Raw genomic sequence first — 21,213 nt, forward strand, 5'->3', positions numbered from 1 at the left:
TCCAATCATTTATCAGCCGGCAACATGTTTCCCTCCAGAGTCCTTGAATTGCTCTTTAGTATTGCTTGCTGATTATATTATGATGTGCTATTTACCTCGGTCAGAAAAGCGAGACCTTTTACGTCGCTTCCCTTGTCAGAAATGTATCAAATAAATCGCTGTATTTGGAATGCGGCTCGGTAGAGTTCACTGCCCAGGTAAACGATTTGCCGTAGCTCAGTGCATAATGTGGACATAGCAGAAGGTTAAATGTGCCAATGTGCTGGTCTGAGGAGGGAATTGCTGCAAGGATGCAATGGGAGGGGGATGTTAATGGGGTGGCAATAAATATAAACAGGAAGCGCAGGAAGCATGGACGTCATTTGGGCAAGTTGAAGGAGAAAGGGACATTTTTCGGCTTCCACTTTCATTACCATGAAAACAGAAAATGTAAAGAAACCTCATTTTCAACTGCCACTCAAAATGTCATCTTAAGCGGCAATGTAGCCAATATTTGCAATTACCTGGTTTGGAGTATGAAACTGTTTATAATGCACCATGTGAGCGTAAGAACCTCCTATTGGATCAGGCTAATGGTCCATTTAATCCAGCATCCTGTTTTCACAGCGGCCAACCAGGTACCTGTAGGAATCCCAGAGGTGAGATATGAGAACAACAGCAATTCTCCCCTCCTGTGGTTTCTAGCAGCTGGTATTTAGAGATGATGTCTCTGGCAGTTAAAGCAAAGCATAGCTGCTGTGTCTAGTAGCCACTGACAGCCTTGTCCCCCACAAATTTGTCTAATCTTCTTTTAAAGCCATCCAAAGCAACATACATGACTGCCTCCTGCAGAAACGAGTTCTGTAGTGACCTGGGCTTGGCATTCAGGGACATGGATTAAAGTTCCTTCTGTTGTTTGACCATGTCATGGATACAATTCACCGGTCCCATGGGACACTGCAAGTTGGACAAGTACTGTTTTTCTTAATTTATTTCCTGTATTTGTCTCCTGCTTTTCACGCAGTTTTGCTTCGCAGAGTGACTCACATCAATTTAAAAAGTGAGGGTGGTTGCCACCAGCCTTCTAAGCTAAAAAGACAGACATAGAAGGGAAAATGAGTAGAGAGGAAAGGCAGAGAAGGGCAGATCAGTTATTAGAGGCCACAAAAAGTAGATGGTTATAAATAGGAATGGCGGAGAAATTCAGTTCAGTTCTCATTTAAAGAGGAAACCTACCTAATTCAGACGTTCCAAAACAAAATGTGAACTGAAATACAACCCTCCACTGAATTTTGCACTTCCCCAAATTTTGCAATGCATTTCTCCAGCGGTATGTCTCCAGTAATGTGTACAAAAATGCATATACTGGGGTGAAGTGTGCATACAAAATGCATATATTAGTGAAGCAAGCATGCCTAATGCATGACACAGTCATACCTCAGGTTATGAACACTGCGGGTTGCACGTTTTCGGGTTGCGGACTGCGCCGAACCCAGAAGTACCGGAACGGGTTACTTCCGGGTTTCAGCGCTCGCACATGCGCAGAAGCACCAAATTGTGTCATGCATGTGTGCAGATGTGGCGCTTTAGGCTGCGAATGCTGCAGGTTGTGAACATGCCTCCCGAACAGATCACATTCCCAACCCAAGGTATGACTGTATAAGGGGAAATGGCTTTGCAAAAATGTGTCTAGAATGGTGTGCATAGAATGGTGTGTCTATTAGGGCAAATTCACACTAAATTGCTGATAATTTTTCATGAGTACTTCTTTTGTGGAGGAGAAACTTCTCAAACAAATATGAAGATATGGAGGGATGAACTTATGTCTGGGAAAATGGGAAATGGAGAAGCCAACAGATCAGCCGATTCTGGACTTTAAGCAGCCATTTTTATACAGTTCAGACCAGGCTAATCTTCCCTTGCTGGTGTTCAAGGTCAAATAGCAACTTATGGTTCTTGTGGTTTCAGCCAATTGCTGGATCATGAGTGACCTTTCTCTTGGCTTTTGCAGTCCTGGAGCTACAGGCAGCTGGAGCTGAGTGTTCCTTCAGGCAGGGATGCAAGCCTCCTACAGCTGCTCCTTCTCCAGTCAGTGACTGGGACCAGGGTGGTCTCCTTCTTGCCTTTTGATCATCCTAAGAGACAGGGTATACTAGGGCTGCCATACATCCAGCTTTTCCCAAACACATCTGGGAACTGGCTGCAAAATGGCGTCCGGGTGGATTTTTGATGAATCAGCAAAATGTGAAAGCCTGGACGTATGGCAAGCAGGGCAATTTATTTTATTCTTAATGCTTTAAAAATTCAAGAAAAGCCCAAAAATCTCAAGCTCAACAACCTTGACAAAAGAAGGAAGGAAGGAAGGAAGGAAGGAAGGAAGGAAGGAAGGGGCAAAAACTTTATCCAGATTTTCACTTTCGGAATATGGCAACTCTAGGTATACAGCCTCCCAGTGGCTCTAGTCTCCTTGGCTGATGGCAGAAGCTATAGTGTACTTTCTTTACAGTTCCAGAGCTATGTACAACCTTTGGTAACATCATGACCCAAAACCCAGGCCTAGGGACCAATTGTGGCCCTCCAGGCCTCTCTCTCTCTCTGGCCCTCATAACTCTTCTCAGGCCTCCCCCCATCACCAGCTTCATATCCCAAGTGTTTTTGCCTCCTTGACGTTTGATCCTGCCTCTTCTTTGCCTGGAGGGGGGATACAGTGTGTGTGTGTGTGTGTGTGTGTGTGTGTGTGTGTGTGTGTGTGTGTGTAAAAATTAGCTTACTGTACAAAGGTTTAAAAGGGTCTCTTACAAGGAATGGTTGAGGGCATTGGGTATGTTTAGCATGGTAAAGAAGCGACTGAGAGGACAGTCAACTTCAAATATCTAAAGGGCTGTCACATGGAGGATGGAGCCAGCTTGCTTTTTCCTGCTTCAGAGGCTAGGACCCAAACCCATGGATTCAAATTACAAGGAAGGAGATTCTGACTAAACATCAGAGAGAACTTTCTGACAGTAAGAGCTGTTTGACAGTGGAACAGAATCCCATGAGAGGTGATGGACTTTCTTTCCTTGGAGGTTTTTAAGCAGAGGTTGGATGGCCATCTGTCATGTATGATCTAGTTGAAATTCCTGTATTGCAACGGGTTGGAGTAGATAACCCTCGCTTGCAATTCTGCAATTCTAAGATTTGAAAGAGAAGATTCCCTGACTTCTGCCTCTTCCATGTTTAACTCTTGACCAGACAGACCAAAGACAAGCCAGCATAGGAACACTTTGCAGCCCCTCTTGAAAGCAGTTGAAGAGCTGCAACTTCCTATTTCACAGCCTCGGAGACACCACCACAATGGCCCTGCTGCTCCCCCTAGCTACCATAAATTTCACCTCTCTTACCGACAAAATGCAAAGCACAATTTGAGCTGACGAACCCCAGTTGTTTATGGAGACTGATACAGGGAGACACAGTTTGATGTTATAATAATGCCTGAAATCACGAACCTCACCTCTGCTCACTGAGCAGTGAGCTAGCCTGATGGGCTGTGTGCTTACATAACACCGAAAACAGCTGACAGACTCTACAAAAACAGCAGAAATGGACAGGTTCCTTGTCCATTTTAGGAGCATTAATTCGGGTAATGGCTTTCTCCAAGTGGGATCCAACAATATTCTCCTTCTTCCTGATTTGGAAATTAGCCGTTTCTTGTCTTTCTTCTCCTGACAAAAGAGAAGGAGGGAGATTATGAGTTCCAAGCTGGAAAAAAGCGTGTTGTTTGCAGCAAAATGAGCTTTTATTTTCATTTGTTTTAGATGCTTTCCTTTAATTAATTAAAGGTTGGTGTGCAGTGGGAGGGGGGAGCACCTTGGGAGGGTGTTGCCTGGCTCACAGCCAGGTAGCCTTGATATATGCAGGCTTTGTTTCTGACAAACTGGCACCTCCACCTCGAGGCTGTGGCTTCTGTGTGTACATTTAAAGGGGGAAATAGGGGATGTGATAGCATAGCTTCTGTAGTCTAGGCTCTGGTATCTTTTGGGTTAGATTACCACAATGCAATATACATGGGGCTGCCCTTGATGGCAGTTTTGGAACTGCTGCTGGTTGAGAATTCAGCAGCCGGGTTGTTGACCAACGCAAGGTAGTCTGAACATAAAACACCACTTCTGGCATGACTGCACTGGCTTCCATGGAATTTCTGGGCTCAGCTCAAACTGCTGCTTTAAACCTATAAAGCCTTATGTAGCTCAGGAGCCCACATGAGCCAACAAAGACCCAGCATTCATCATGCAAGGTCTTCTCCTTGTGCCCTCTCCAAGGTAGGTGCAGAGGGTGTTGGCATGTGAATGGACCTTCTCGGTGGTGGCCTCCTACTTATGGAACACTCTCCCCAGGGAGGCAAGTCTGGCACCATCATTGCCTATCTCTAGGCACCAAACAAAATGTTTCTCTTCTTCCAGGCCTTCAGCCTTTTATCATCTATGGCTTCCTTTGGTAAGTGGGATGGTCTATTCCTGCCTTTTTATAATATGAATGTGTTTTTAGCTTTTACTCCATTGTAGTTTTTTGCATTGGTTTTAATGTACAGTGGTACTTCGGGTTAAGTACTTAATTCGTTCCGGAGGTCCATTCTTAACCTGAAACTGTTCTTAACCTGAAGCACCACTTTAGCTAATGGGGCCTCCCGCTGCCGGCACGCCGCCGGAGCACAATTTCTTTTCTCATCCTGAAGCAAAGTTCTTAAACCAAGGTACTATTTCTGGGTTAGCGGAGTCTGTAACCTGAAGCGTATGTAACCTGAAGCGTATGTAACCTGAGGTACCACTGTATGTCCTTTTTTTCTTTTCGTTTTTGGTAGGCTGCTTTTGTGGGAATTAAACTCTAGTTCCCATTTAGCAGAGCTTTGCGGAAGACAGCCCTGGGTCGTTTGACCTGTTAATTAGTTCTCCTTTTCCCTCCTATAAAAACTATGCAATACACTCTCTTTCAAAGTTTAAAGGACAAATAACTTTTACTAAGTGTCCTTGCAGTTGCAGATTAAATATACAAAGCAGGTGGATGTTTCTTAAACTGTTAAAACACCTTACATATATTAAACTGTTACAGACTAACTAACTCTGAGGCAAACAGCAGCACAACATAAAATACCCACTGCTCTGTTAAGACTGTTCAGCTAACTGCCATAACTGTACCAACTGCAAATAACTACCTCAGTCATAGGAAATCACAGTTTGACAGCTCTTGAAATTAACCTTTTACATGTGCATTTGGGGATTGGGGAAAATTTGTGGAATAGTTGAAAAATTATTGTATCCAAATAAGTTTGTTAGCAGGGTTAACATAAAGCCAGCAGTTAAACATATTACGAAAAGAAACAAAAGAATAGCTTAAAGGTGGATTCATGCATAAAATGCAGTTTTAAAAAATGAAAATGAAACCCCAAAGGGGGGATATGTCTATGGGAAATTTATGCAATTTGTGTGTTTCTGATTTGTATGTCAGTAAATTTTTGAAAAACTGAAAAATAATTTTTTTTTTTTAAAAAATATGCATTTTGGATGCTAAATAACAACAAAAATGCAAATCATAAAGTCCACATAGAAAACACAGTGTGCTCAAGGGGGGGTCTCATAAATACCCCCCTCTCTCTGCTGCCTGGATGCATGCACCCCATCAGTGCCCCCAAGGTGTTTTGGTGGGTTTAAACAAGCCAAAACATACTGAGCATCCAAGAAAAGGGTGTAGCTAGGAAGGACTAATTTGCTCCAGAGGCTAGTCTGTTAGGGCAAATGAGGCACAGCCCTCCAACCTCAGTCTGCCCGCTCTTTACAACGGGCATCGTTTTCCAACTGCAGTTTCCCAACGATCTCCTTATATATAGTAGATCATGCAAGCTATTGATCATGGGTACAAGGGGCACTAGAACTATTAAAGGTGGTTAAATGAGACTTGGCCATCAGGGAATTGCAAAACAGTTTTTAATACTGTATTAAAGCTTTGCTATTAACCTTTTTGCTCCATCGTTATAGGCTGGAAATTCTAATGTGCAGAAGCAGGTGAGTCGAAGCAGGCAAATCGTCTTGGGCTGCCTCTATGCGCATAAACCTGTACCCAGGAACAGCGGGTGCTGGTTTTCTTCACCAGTCAACTGGAAACTGTAACATAGCTCTGTGGCAGAGCAGATGCTTTCACACAAAAGGTCCCAGGTTTGATCCCCAGTATCCTTAGTTTGAAAGATCCCAGATAGGTAGGCTAGGAAAAGCGCCTTTGATTGAAACCTTGGAGAGCCTCTGCAAATCAGAGTAGGCAATATTAGTCTAAATGGATCATCTAAGGCAGCTTCCTATGTTCAAATCTTACTGAAGATCAGTTAATATGGTCTCAAGAATCATGTGGTTGCAAGGCTTCATGGCTGCACGATTCCAGGTAGGGGTTCATACATTTGAGTATTGCTTCTAAAAAAATTCCTTGCACAGGCATAAACTATGTCAAGAAAGAGTGTTCAAATTATCCTTCTTCCTGATGCATTTTTCTATGTAAAATGAGGATTTAGAGAAGACTGGAGGACCTTCTCCCCTCACAGCTTATATAGGAAACTTCCCAGTGAATGTTTTTGCATTACCCTTGATTTAGCAAGGTATGTACTGATATGAATTAACAGTTATGATGGCACATGGATTTTTTTCTAATTCATTTGTATTTGGTGAAACCTGTTCTAATGTAGGGATGAGTGCATGTGTCCATGTTGGCATTTCTATATAATGAAAATGTAAGAATGTCATCATGAAGCCCCTGTTGGAGGATATACATGGATTTGCATGAGGTTGAAGCTTGGATGGGAGCATCTGCCCCCATCCATACTTGGAGTCTGAACTCACCTACACTCATGTTTGTGGGTTTCCCACAGGAATCTGGTTGGTCATGGTGAGAACAGGATACTAGGCTAGATGGGCCATTGGCCAGAACCAGCAGAGTTCTTCTTATGTTCTTACAAGAGGGTATTTCAGCAAAAAAATCATTGTGGAAACAGGTTTCGGGTGTGTGGAATCTATTTGCAATCTGATGACGTCACAATGGATGCTTTTGGAATTTCAGAATTAGCCATGTTCCCAAAGGGAGGTCTCATTGACAGGAAGGCAGACATGTAATCCAGAAGTGGTGGACCAAAAACAGATTTCTGCCACCTGCTCAAAGGTCAGAAGCACTGAGAATTATGGCCACTAATTAACTCCGCCACACACTGAATCATTAATATAGGCCGCAGCCTGTTGAGTCTGACTCGTCAGCTCTGCCCCTATATGTTAATATTGAGAGGGGGAATTATAAAAATGTAATGAGAAAGCGCTGAAATATGAAAGTCTTGTAATGATGAAATATAACAACCCATAATGAAGAAAAAGCAGCAGCATTTTTTTAAAAAAATAATTCAATTCTTCTGAAAGATAGAAAGGGAGTTGGGGGTGGGAAGAAAGCATTGCCTGAAAATGAGTTTTACTTCCTGACTGTTCCAAACCTTCCAAAAAAAGCAATTACTGTTGGGCTGGCATTGCCTTTCTGCACATTAATTCCCCATTATGAGTAAAATTAATGGGTTTTGAAAACGCCTTGTCCTTCACATGAGCTATGCTCTTCATTACTGGGGCTAATAATCCACCTGAGATTGGAGGCCATTGCCCAGAGCCTCCCTAGCCTGCTTTACTACAAAATGCTGAAGGGAGCAGGACTTAGATCAAAGAGCTTGTGTCTTCCTTCCTTTTTTCCCACCCCACCCAAGCGGGTCAGAAAAAAAGGCTTCCTATTGTTTAGTAATATTATTATTTGTTAACTATGGAACTCACCCCCACAGAAAGCAGAGATAGCTACCAACCTAGATTGCTTTGAAAGAGGATTAAACAAATTCCTGGAGGACATACCCCACAAGTGTCCCATTTTAAGCAGGACATCACAGATCACAGAAACCAATTCCGGCTTCTGTTTGGTTCCCAGAATGTCCCATTTTTTGGGTCCAGTGCTCTGATGTGAGTACAGAGCATCACTCACTCTGGTGCAAGTCAACAGGATTCTGCCAGAGCACTGAACCAAAAGGTGCTCTGGTGCAACCTTGCTGACAATCACCAGGACGCCTTCTGGTCCGGTGCCCTGGCAATAATTTGTAAGGTAAAGGTACCCCTACCCATACGGGCCAGTCGTGTCCGACTCTAGGGTTGTGCGCCCATCTCACTTAAGAGGTTGGGGGCCAGCGCTGTCCGGAGACACTTCCGGGTCACGTGGCCAGCGTGACGAAGCTGCTCTGGCGAGCCGGCACCAGCACAGCACACGGAAACGCCATTTACCTTCCCGCTAGAAAGCGGTACCTATTTATCTACTTGCACTTAGGGGTGCTTTCAAACTGCTAGGTGGGCAGGAGCTGGGACCGAAAGACGGGAGCTCACCCCGCCGCAGAGATTCGAACCGCCGACCATGCGATCGGCAAGCCCTAGGCGCTGAGGTTTTACCCACAGCGCCACCCACGTCCCTAGGCAATAATTTGTGGGGTTGTGCAAAAGTGCCTTCCTTTCAGCCAGGCTTTCCTCCCTCCCACTCAGGGCTCCTGACACCTACAGAGAAATACCATTTTTCTCTTACCTTTGCAGGGGATGAATATAGTCCTGGGAAGTGGAAGAATGATGCCCATTCTTGCTCCCCGCCTCTTGACCACCTGCTCCAGCATCTGACTGCCGACCCCCTGACAATATGTTGAGCCAAACCTCGATTATTGCTTCCAGCATAGCACCGTGTCCTACCAGACCTAAAAGGATGCCTGGCCCACTTCCAGTTAATCCAGTTCCCCTGAGGATGACTCCTTGGTTGATACACCAGGAAAAGACAGTTCTCTACTCTGAAGCACTGCCTCTGCTCTCTTCCTCTCAAAGGACCATCTCCAAATCAAAGGGATGAAGCAGTCTTGACAGTCTGTGTTAATTTGTTTCCGCTTTTTGTCATGGAGGGTTTTGCTTTATGGCTGCTTTCTGACCAACCTAAATCCTGATTGAAGCAGCGTCAGATTCTGAGTGCTTGGAGAAATGTTTCATCGCTAATTGCCTGCCAGTATCAAACTCTCACCCTGATCGTCAACAGGCAGTGGTTGTTAATATCCTTTCATTAAACGCTCGCTGTGTCTTAGCCACCAGCAGTTCTGGTACAAAGAAGACTCTTGTCCTTAGGAATCAGAGCAGTAAGGGGGTGTTTTGAGGAAGGCACCAAGTGATAACCATCCCCATCTAACTTAGATGCACCCACGGGATCTTTAAGACTGAGGGATATATAGGTACCCAGCCAACATGGCTGCTGTTTGTTCATGGTTAACAGGATGTCTTTGTGAGACATGAGTACAGGACAGAAGTTGAACCAGGACTTCCATCTAGCATTAGTCAGCTGACTCCATGGGCCAATCCCTATCTATGAGGCCCAGAAAAGTCTTACTTTAAAAGCTTTCTCTTCAGGCCAAGCAATTTGACTCTGGTGTGAAGATACTATTTTCCTTTACCTTGGATGATGACTTGACATTTGACTTTATACCTGCCTCTGATCCTTATTTGCTAGCCTGAACTGTGACACCAGCCTGGCCCACCTGGACTAACAGCCAACAGTGTTCTCTGCATCTTATATCCACATGGCAGCATATACAACAAAGGATCAGGAGCTGGAGGGTGGCCTGACATGCACTGCAAACTACCCGCCATTACAAAACACCTCTCTTTTTCATCCTTGGAGGCTGGCAACAAAGGCAATATGCATCCAGGCAGTGTTAACAGCTGTCTGGACTATCCAAATTGTTCCAACCAATAGGATTTTGCCTTCCATGGCTATCAGTTCAAAGGGTGTTGCCATCATGGAATGGTGAATTTCAGAGCTTTTAAAAAAAAACAAAAACAAATAAACCTCCTTAGAATCATAGAATCATAGAATCATAGAGTTGGAAGAGACCACAAGGGCCATCGAGTCCAACCCCCTGCCAAGCAGGAAACACCATCAGAGCACTCCTGACATATGGTTGTCAAGCCTCTGCTTAAAGACCTCCAAAGTAGGAGACTCCACCACACTCCTTGGCAGCAAATTCCACTGTCGAACAGCTCTTACTGTCAGGAAGTTCTTCCTAATGTTTAGGTGGAATCTTCTTTCTTGTAGTTTGGATCCATTGCTCCGTGTCCGCTTCTCTGGAGCAGCAGAAAACAACCTTTCTCCCTCCTCTATGTGACATCCTTTTATATATTTGAACATGGCTATCATATCACCCCTTAACCTCCTCTTCTCCAGGCTAAACATGCCCAGCTCCCTTAGCCGTTCCTCATAAGGCATCGTTTCCAGGCCTTTGACCATTTTGGTTGCCCTCCTCTGGACACGTTCCAGTTTGTCAGTGTCCTTCTTGAATTGTGGTGCCCAGAACTGGACACAGTACTCCAGGTGTGGTCTGACCAGAGCAGAATACAGTGGCACTATTACTTTCCTTGATCTAGATGCTATACTCCTATTGATGCAGCCCAGAATTGCATTGGCTTTTTTAGCTGCCACGTCACACTGTTGGCTCATGTCAAGTTTGTGGTCAACCAAGACTCCTAGATCCTTTTCACATGTACTGCTCTCAAGCCAGGTGTCACCCATCTTGTATTTGTGCCTCTCATTTTTTTTGCCCAAGTGCAATACTTTACATTTCTCCCTGTTAAAATTCATCTTGTTTGTTTTTGCCCAGTTCTCTAATCTGTCAAGGTCGTTTTGAAGTGTGATCCTGTCCTCTGGGGTGTTAGCCACCCCTCCCAGTTTGGTGTCATCTGCAAATTTGATCAGGATGCCCTTGAGTCCATCATCCAAGTCGTTGATAAAGATGTTGAATAAGACCGGGCCCAAGACAGAACCCTGTGGCACCCCACTAGTCACTCTTCTCCAGGATGAAGAGGAACCATTGATGAGCACCCTTTGGGTTCGGTCAGTCAGCCAGTTACAAATCCACTGAGTGGTAGCATAGTCAAGACCGCATTTTACCAGCTTCTTTACAAGAATATCATGGGGCACCTTGTCAGATGCCTTGCTGAAATCAAGGTAGGCTACATCCACTGCGTTCCCTTCATCTACCAGGCTTGTAATTCTGTCAAAAAACGAGATCAGGTTAGTCTGACATGACTTATTTTTCAGAAATCCATGCTGACTATTGGTGATCACAGCATTACTTTCTAGGTGCTCACAGACTGTTTGCTTAATGATCTGTTCCAGAATCTTCCCTGCTATTGATGTCAGACTGACTGGGCGGTAATTATTTGGGTCTTCTCTTTTCCCCTTTTTGAAAATAGGGACAACATTTGCCCTCCTCCAGTCTGCCGGGACTTCGCCTGTTCTCCAGGAATTCTCAAAGATGACTGCCAGTGGTTCTGAGATCACATCTGCCAGTTCTTTTAATACTCTTGGATGCAGTTCATCTGGCCCTGGAGACTTGAATACATCTAATCTAGCCAAATATTCTTGTACTATCTCCTTAGTTATTCTGGGCTGTGTTTCCTTTGCTGAATCATTTGCTCCAAATTCTTCAGGTCGGGCATTGTTTTCTTTATCGGAGAAGACTGAGGCAAAGAAGGCATTGAGGAGTTCAGCCCTTTCTGTGTCCCCTGTTTGCATTTCACCATCTTCTCCTCTGAGTGACCCCACTGTTTCTTTGTTCTTCCTTTTGCTACGAACATACCCATAAAAACCTTTTTTGTTGCTTTTAACCTCTCTAGCAAGCCTGAGTTCATTCTGTGCTTTAGCTTTTCTGACTTTGTGTCTACACGTGCTGGCTATTTGTTTGAATTCCTCTTTGGTGGTTTCCCCCCTTTTCCATTTTTTGTACACATCCTTTTTTAATCTTAATTCAGTTAAAAGTTCTTTAGATAGCCACCCTGGTTTCTTTAGGCACCTTCCATGTTTTCGTCTCATTGGTATTGCCTGACGTTGTGCTTTTACTATCTCCCTCTTAACAAACTCCCAGCCATCATGAACTCCCTTTCCTTTTAGTATTGCTGTCCATGGGATCTCACCCAGCACTTCCCTAAGTTTTATGAAGTCGGCTTTCTTAAAGTCAAGAAATTGAGTCCTAGTATGCTTGGCTGCTACTTTCCGCTGTATAGTAAACTTCAGAAGAGCATGATCACTCGCGCCTAATGATCCTTCCACATCTACCCCACTAACCAGGTCATCAACATTGGTTAGGACCAGATCTAAAATGGCTGTTCCTCTTGTTGCTTCTCCCACTTTCTGGACAATGAAGTTGTCTGCAAGGCCAGTGAGGAATCTGTTTGACCTTATGCTCTTGGCTGAGTTTGACGTCCAACAAATATCCGGGTAATTGAAGTCCCCCATTACTACTATCTCCCTTCCTTTTGCATACATGGCCATCTGTTCCAGGAAGGCAGCATCTATGTCCTCCGTTTGGCTTGGGGATCTATAGTAAACTCCCACAATGAGGTCTCTGTTATTCTTCTCTCCCTTAATTTTGACCCAAATGCTCTCACTTTGGCTTTGAGGTTCTAAATCTTGGATCTCTTCACAGGTATACACATCCCTGACATATAACGCCACTCCTCCTCCTTTCTTGTCTGGTCTGTTTCTCTGAAATAGATTGTATCCCCCCATTATTACATTCCAATCGTGGGACTTATCCCACCAGGTTTCAGTGATGCCTATTATGTCATATTTAGTTTGCTGTACCAAGAGCTCAAGCTCATCTTGTTTATTACCCATGCTTTGCGCATTAGTGTACAGACATTGAAGTCCATTAATCATTCCCCCGTGTCTCTTATTTAAGGATTTTTTCCTCCCTCCACTAGGTCCGCGTGCTGTTTGCTCCATTTGGTCTATGACATTTGGATGATCATCTTCATTAATTGATAGACTCCTACCTTCAGCAGCACTGTCTCCCTCCCCCACATTAGTCAGTTTAAAGCCCTCCTGATGAGGTTTCTGAGATTTTTGGCAAAAACATTTCTCCCAACCGTTGTGAGGTGCAGCCCATCACTTGCCAGAAGTCCATCTTCAAGAAACTGCAGTCCGTGATCTAAGAATCCAAACCGTTCCTGTTTACACCATTTGCGAAGCCAGCTGTTCACTTCCACTATTTTCCCCTCTCTCCCTGGGCCACGTCGTTCAACTGGGAGGACAGACGAGATGACAATTTGTGCATTTAGTTGCTTCAATTTCCTGCCGAGAGCCTCGTAGTCTCTTTTGATCTTCTGGAGGCTATTGTTTGCAGTGTCATTGGTTCCCACATGAACCAAGAGGAAGGGGTATTCGTCAGTGGGTTTTATGATTTTTTGCAGTCGTTCAGTTACATCTTGGATCTTAGCCCCGGGGAGACAGCACACTTCCCGAGACATCTTGTCAGGCCCACAGATCACTGCTTCTGTTCCCCTCAGTAGGGAATCCCCTATCACCACTACACGCCTCCTCTTGGGTTTGGTCGGGGTTCTTCTGTGAGCTGTCTGTTCCAAGGTCGCCTGCACATTCCCTGAGGACTGACTTTGCTGCTCGTCTTCATATACCTGATCGACTGTAATGAGGGAGAGATCCTCAAATGGAGTCTGCTCTTCGTCTTCCATGCTAGGGGAGAGGACCTCAAAGCGATTGTGTATTTCTAAACAATCAGAGTGAACCCTGGGCCTCCTACTTCTTTGAGTCACGTTTCTCCATATATCTGGCTCCTGTGTTGCTGAACTATCCTCCTTCTCAGGGGAGTCCCCTGTCTCCTCTCTGGTGGAGACGGTGTGCTCTGTTGCTTCCAAGAAGAGCTCCAGCTCTCTAATTCTTTGGAGCGTAGCTACACGTTCCTCCAGTTGCTGGACTTTGTCTTTTAAAAGGGCAATCAACATGCAATTGCTGCAGGTAAAGCTGCCTGCAACCTTTGGCAAGATGGCAAACATTGCGCAGGAATCGCAGGCGACTGCAGCTGTTCCCTCCCCTTCCATCTTGAGATCGTGTCGTTGGGGGTGGCTACAGAGGTCCTCCATCATAAAAAGCTTGAGGACAGGACAAATAACTTCCCCTCCACACACACACAAAAAAAAAAACACCTAGGTCTCCCCCAACAAACGTTTGAGACTAGCTCCCCTAAATCTAAAAGATGGGTATAACTGCGCGCACCGCTAGGTGCGCGCCGCTGCCCTGCAGCCTCTGATAAGCTCCTCCCACAGCTAATCCCCTGCCTCAACAGAAACCCTGCCCCCTCTGACCTTTACACAGGGAAAACAGCTAATCAGCCACAAAGAAACACACACACACACAAGAAAACCCTTTTTGCTCCTTCTTCAACTCTGCCCTGCAGCCTCTGATAAGCTCCTCCCACAGCTAATCCCCTGCCTCAACAGAAACCCTGCCCCCTCTGACCTTTACACAGGGAAAACAGCTAATCAGCCACAAAGAAACACACACACACACAAGAAAACCCTTTTTGCTCCTTCTTCAACTCTGCCCTGCAGCCTCCTTGGTTCTCTGAAGCATTTTGCTGTGCTCTGAATTTGCGCTTCAGACAAACAAAGGTCACATTCACCCCATACCTTCTAAGCACTATGCTACCACTTCCAGCTGTAATGGGTTCCCCCAAAGAATTCTGGGAGCTGCTAGGGGGGAGGCCTCTTCTCTTTATTGCCAGAGTGGTTATAGGGCTGCCATACGTCTGGAATTTTCCAGACATAGATAGGATTTGGCCATCAGAAACAGTGTCTGGGCAGAAATCGCTGGAATGTCTGGGGAAATCCACATGTATAGCAACCCACATTGGAAGCGTATATCTTGGAGAATTACCTTAAAAATAGCTCAAAAACTTCATTTTGTTGTTGAGATTTTTCACTTTTTGAAATATGGCAACCCTACTGAATAATCAGGGAATGCTGAGAATTGTAGTTCTGGGAGGTGGAATGGGGATATTGTTACAACTCTCAGCACCCTTGACAAACTACAGCTCCCACAATTATTTGGGGGAAGCCATGACAGTTTAAAGTGACATCATAGCACTTTAAATGTCTGGCTTGCAAGATGAGCTGATGTGTAATGGTGCGTCATGGTCCTTTTCATGTCATTCTCCTCTCAGTGGCACAGCATCAGAGAAGATGAACAGTGACCAGATGCTTGGCACCTCTTCCTTCTCCTCCTCCCCACTGCCCCTCATCATGCCACCCCAGAAGAAGATATTTCACCATTAAGTGGAGAGTCAGAATGAACATCCAGCTTCTGCTTCATTTGTGGGAACGATATTGTGCAGTCAGAAACGGACATCTGGCGGAGGAGTGTCAATCTCCCAGCCAGGGAAGCAAAAGGACTCAGCTAAACTATTTCCCCAAGAGATTCAAGCTTGGGGAAGCCTAATTGCCAATGCAGAGGTCTGATGGAAGACTGTCTGTTAGAAATGGCCTCTGTCAAGCTGATCTGCTCAGGAAGGGCAATATTGACAAAGGCTTTAGTCTTCTTCGCTCCCTTCCCTCCTTGAATGTTATTTTTACTTTCCATGGGAAGCCCATGGACAAAGATGTGTATGTTTACTTATTCTATGGGCAGTGCCTAGTGCTTGAAATATCAGTATAATTAGTATCTGGGTTCTGATCTCAGCTCAGTCCTGAAGTTAAGAACATTAGAATATCCCTGCTGCATCAGGAGAATGGCCCATCTAGTCCAGCATCACCATGGCCAACCCTCAGGGAAACTAGCAAGCAGGACATAAGCACAAGAGCATTGTCTCCTCCTGTGGTTTTCACCAACTGGCACTCAGAGACTTCCTACCTGGGCAGTGAAGATAGAATGTAGCCGCTGAGGCTAGCGGCCACTGCCAGCCTCACCCTTCATGAATTTGTCTAATCCTCTTTTAAAGTAGGACCTGAGTGCTATACTTCTCTTTCAACTTGTGATTCCCCGCAACTGGTATCCAGAGGCATATTGCCTCCAACAGTGGAATCACGTTTAACAGCTCCAGATATCCACTGAGTGTGGGTGACCACCCTTTCTCGATTGCATCACTTTAGATGGGGGGGGTCACATGCTTGAATGGTGTCTAGTGGTGAAGAAGAAAGACGAAGACTTTCTTGATCTGTATATTTTGTATTTGAGGAAGCAAGATGCAGCTGGGGGAAAGGTGGGTTCTATGAAAAAGTGAATTATCAAATGGAAGTTTGGGAGACTTTCATCTGTACAAATAAGGCAAAATGTCAAGCTGTCACTGTGAAGTACAATATTCTATCAGTCAGTAAAATCACTGTGATGTGCATGTTAAGGATTATACAATTTTTAGAAAAGAAAAGAAAGAAGATCATCCAGGCAGCCTTGCAGGTCTTCTCAGAATTGGGTTTTCAGGTTGAAAAAGTGAAACACATTAATCCATACAAGACCTAGGGCACATTTTGCACAACGAGCTGATTCCCCATAGTTTTAAAAGTTGGTTTTTTAGTATAGGAGACTGTTTCACATGGAAGACTTTCCCCTGACTTTTCTTCCATTCAGAAATATATGAAAATATTGTCCATTCAAAACACAACAGAAATTAGGAAGAGTCATGCTGGATCAGGCCAATAGTCCAGCATCCTGCTCTCACAGTGGCCAAACAGGTACCTATGGGGAAACCCCATTCAGGACCCAAACGCAAGAGCCCTCTCCTCTCCTGTGGTTTCTATCAACTGGTAGCTTGACCGTAGAAGCAGAGCAAAGCTGTCAGTAGCCCTTCTCCATGAATTTCTCTAATCCTCTTTAAAAGCCACCCAGGTAGGTGGTCATCAGTGTCTTCTGTGAGAGCAAGTTCCATAGTTTAACTAAGCTCTGTGCGTAGAAGTACTTTCTTTTGTCTGCACTGAATCTTCCAACATCCAGCTACATTTTATAAAGTTCTATCGTGTCACCTCTTACTCACCTCTGCTTTATACCAAAAAGTTCCAGACATTGCAGCCTTTCTTCACAGGGGAGTTCCTCCGACTCCTTGATCATTTTGCCTGCCCTTCTGTGAAGCTTTTGCTGGGATTTTCACAGTGTTGCTGTTGGCATGATAATTACAAGCCAACAACAGCCTCTTACAACTTTGACAGCAACCCCCAGTTAGGGGGAAAAATAGGTGATGGGGGGATTTAAATCTTGCCTTACCCATAAATTCATCAGATCACTGCTCCTCAGCCTCAGTGCTCCCAACTGTGATGTGGGGATAATGCCACAGACTTACATACCTTAGACGTATCTATGGAGACCTTTGTGATGCTCCCAGGTGTGTTGCTTCTTAGACAATGGGCTGTGACATTCAGGATTGACACAGGAAATTTACTTTATTTGGCTGCAACATTTACAGATCCTTGATAAGGCTTTTAATGCATGTCTGCAGTGGGGCTGCTCCAAGTCCAAATGAAGAGAGGGTTTGGAGGCTGGGATATTCTTAAGGGGGCAGTGTGTAGTTAATTTGTTGTGCTGGGATGCAGCACATCACAGCACAGGCAGCTAATGTGGGATCCAATTCCCTCAAGCCTCAGCCAGCATCATCAGGAATGATGTGCATTGTAGTCCAACATGTTGGAGGGTACCACACTGGCTGCCCCTGCGCAAGAGGCTTCTGGAGTTATTTCTGTTCTTTAATGAGAGTGGCACCTGTAAGATACAAAACAGCTCCTGGTGTTCTCAGTCTATACACAACAGAGAGGTATACTATAAATATTTGGTTTAACAAATGCAGATGTGGAAGAGATCGGGGGGGGGGGGCGGAATGAGGATAGAAGGCAGGTTGAGCTGTTAGCTGCCCATCCCTTACCAGTGGTATCCTTTGATAATCCATCCTCCTTCAATATCCATCCTTTGCACTACTATTCTTTTGCTCCCATCTTTTATCTCCTTGTAATATGAAGCCAAGTCAACAGCTAGCCACAGAACAGAGAGAAGAAGCTGGGAGGTGATATAAAATCTCAGCAAGGACCAGTGTTTTCATTGCCAAACATATTTACAAAGGGATGTTCCTTCAAGATGAGGCTATTCTGCCTTCCCCTGTCTCGTTTGAAAGAGACTGTAAAGCAAACCATGTGGGATAAACAGAGCCAAACCATCACCAGTGACAAATTAAAGTTTAGTAGATGTGAATTGTTAGGGGTCACAATGAGGTCTGAATCCACGTTTCTTGAAGTAAAACTTGGTTTCTGGAGTCTGAAGGTTCCCTGGTTTGTCCTAAAAGACTGCAACCACTGTTCCAGCTCTGCCTTTCGGGCCAGAGGTGAAACTAGGGCTGGACCTTGGGGCTAAAGTCCAGGACTCCACAATCCAGGGTAGGATTGCCAGTCTTTTAGGTCAGTGGGAACTTCAAGTTTGGCTGCTGATCCCTATGGAGCATATGTACTCTCAGTGTTACCATAGCTATGTAGGAATCACTTTTTCCATTTAGTAAAATGCTTGAATGGCCCAACCAAGTGGTTGGGTTCTGATCATGGTCCTCACAGTGTTTAAAGGGTCTTAAGTGGGGAACCTGAGTTTGCTTCAATTCATTGTATCAAAGGATGCTTAGCAGAAGGATTGAGAGCTAGAAGTCTGCAATCATACGCCCTTGCAGCTTTGTCAAGTACAGAGGAGGTGGCATTTCGGAGACTGTTAATTGTAGGGAATTGATAAGTCCCTGCAGATCGTCATTCAGGTAGCTTTGCAAACCAGTGGGAAATGAGTTTCTTGCTTAGCTTAGCTTCACTTGGTACCAGCCTGCACATGAGGAAACTGGAATGAGCTTTATTAATGCCTTCAACTGGATAATCCATCATCCCCTCAACAATGCATTTCTGACAGTTAATTAGATGCCACACAGTGGAATCACTAAGGCCGTGTTTGGAATAGTAATCCCTTACTGAATGACAGACCATGCAAGCCATCTCGCCAGCATCAGACCTTGGACATCTTAAGTGCTTTTCATCCCTGAAGTCTTTTTAACCGTGTTTGGTAAATATTTCTGCTGCCTCCTTCCAAATGGCTTCATTAGCAGCGAGGGGACAGGACTGAGTTCACTGGAAGCAAGCCAGGAGTCATTAACGCTATGAAATTGTCTACTCAAAGATGTGGCAACAACCAGTAGGCGCCATGACTTTTGAAATGGGGTTGGACAAACCCACAGCAGATAGGTCTGTCAATAGCTATCTGAAGAGAGCTTCCATGTTCAAAAGCATTATAATTCTATGCACCAGAAAGTAGGGGCAAACTACAGGATACAGACCTGTCAACATTGCGTCCTAGGGTTCTAGATCAGTATAGTGAAGCTGTGAACCACCCTCCACCAGTGTTGGTCTCCAGCTCCCATCAGCCTCACCTGATGGTTGGGGATTATGGCACTTGTAGTCCAAAAACACCCAGAAGGCTACAGGTTCCCCATCCTTGTTCTGAGGGTATATTGGTGGCTTCAACTGGAAACAAATTATTACATGCTAGGTGCTAAGTGAATGAGTTTGCAGCTGTTTTCAAAGACAGATGTGGAGCCTCTGGCCCAGATACTGAATGTGGCCCTCAAGACCTCTCTATTGGCCCTCCTAACTCTTCCCAAGCCACACCCCCTCACTGGCCCTGCTTTGCCTCCCAATGGTTTTTGCCAGGCTGGAATGAATCCTTAAGCTCAGATGATTACCTCTTGCCTGTCTGGATGGAGGATATAGAGGTGGGAGTGTGTGTATGTTCAAACAAGCCTACTATATGATGTTTTTATATGTTTTGGAAGCCGTCCAGAGCAGCTGGGGCAACCCAGCCAAATGGGTGGGGTATAAATAATAAATTTATTATTATTATTATTATTATTATTATTATTATTATTATTATACAAAGGTAACATTTGCATTAGCTGCTCACTTAGAGCTTGTCCACTCTTGCATTTGCCCCATGGCTAGAAAGCACATGTCCAAGTGGTTTTGTGTTTCTCTTGCAGCTTTCCCCTGGAGAACATGCTGTTTGCCACTGAATCAGAACAAATGGAAAATTCAATTGCTATTTGGTCCAATTCAGCAGTAAACCACAGGTTATCCTGGAGGAAAGCAGCAGGGCAAACAGAGGTGTAGATGAACCCCCACTTCTGCCTCTGCTCCACCTACCATTGGTGTAGAGCCCTCAGTTGGCTACCCCAAAGGGGATGTGTCCCTTTGGTTGTAAAAGGTTTGTTGCCCATTTTTCCCACAAACACCTTGTGGGATATTTACAAGTCAGCAGAGAGCTGACAGCATAAAGCTTTTCTGCCACTGCCCTGGATGTCCATGCAATGCCACCCCATGAGCAAAGCTTTTCCTTCTTATTGTTTCTTCTGCCAGAAATTGGAAAGCTGTTTGTGCTTGGACTTGAAAGCTGCAGGTCTGGTGTTATCGACCAGCTTCTGCATCTCAGGCTAAGAGAGAGAAAAGAGAGTCCTATGGAGAAAACGATGACAACGTGGACTGAGGGCAGAAGCTTAACATGCTCCCATTTATTGCCTGCTGGCTGAAGGCGTGCTCTCAGCCAGTGGGAAAGGAGATGCCTTAACCAACCAATCAGCAATGGAGGAGCAGCAACAGCCAATTCAGCAATGTGCAATTAAGTAGTAATGGATTGCCATCTGAGCCCGCTGCAAAGGGGGCAAACGTGGCACACTCTTTCACCTGAGCAGATGGCACTACAATGCTACACATTTGTCCTTTTTATGAAAACCCCTCTTAAACATGGATTGATATAACCCCAGTAGGCCCCTGTATTCTTGTTACTCCCTGTGCCATCGCTAGGGAATACGCATCTCTGATTCTGCATGTGTTTAACCCGCATTTTGTAATGAAAATCAGCTCAGCAGATTAAACCTAAAAGCACACATCGGTGCTGCATTGTTCACTGGTGATGGCTCCCCAAGAGCTAGACTGCACCATCAGCGGAATCACGTATTGTTTTGCCTTCATAAGACCTAATTCTCATACACAAAGGTTTGCCTATAGGGAATATTTATTTGCTCATGTGATCCCCTGCTCCTTGGCAAACCAAGCAAAGATTGTGCCATGTGACTCTGCTGACCCCACACCCTCCAACATTTCTCTGATGAAAATAGGAATGTCAATATTCCATTATTTTTATTTTATTTTATTTATTCCCCCCCCCCATTTTACTGGGTTGCCCTAGCCACTCTCGGCAGCTTCCAACATATACAAAACCCATAATAAAACATTAAACATTAAAAAAACTTCCCTATACAAGGTTGCCCTCAGATGTCTTTTAGATGTTATATAGTTACTTATCTCCTTGACTCGGGGATCGCATAACTCCATA

General features: G+C 44.7%; 2 long non-coding RNA genes across 3 annotated transcripts; one reads left to right on the forward strand and one right to left on the reverse strand.

Annotated features, from left to right (window-relative positions):
- Positions 1-499: 499 nt before the first annotated feature.
- On the reverse strand, positions 500-17,112 carry LOC310695914. Of its 2 annotated transcripts, XR_014520347.1 has the most exons (3): positions 16,850-17,112; positions 3,470-3,680; positions 500-621 (listed from the first exon to the last, which is right to left on the reverse strand). It is a non-coding gene; the product is annotated as an uncharacterized lncRNA (long non-coding RNA). The 2 variants fall into 2 exon arrangements; XR_014520348.1 differs by lacking the exon at positions 500-621 and having other exon boundaries at positions 3,380-3,680.
- Positions 5,995-15,550, forward strand: LOC310695915. Its single transcript, XR_014520349.1, has 2 exons — positions 5,995-7,152; positions 15,047-15,550. It is a non-coding gene; the product is annotated as an uncharacterized lncRNA (long non-coding RNA).
- Positions 17,113-21,213: the final 4,101 nt, after the last annotated feature.

Source organism: Podarcis liolepis, assembly GCF_965112155.1.
Source record: "Podarcis liolepis genome assembly, chromosome: 16".
In the NCBI taxonomy this organism is placed as follows: domain Eukaryota; kingdom Metazoa; phylum Chordata; class Lepidosauria; order Squamata; family Lacertidae; genus Podarcis; species Podarcis liolepis.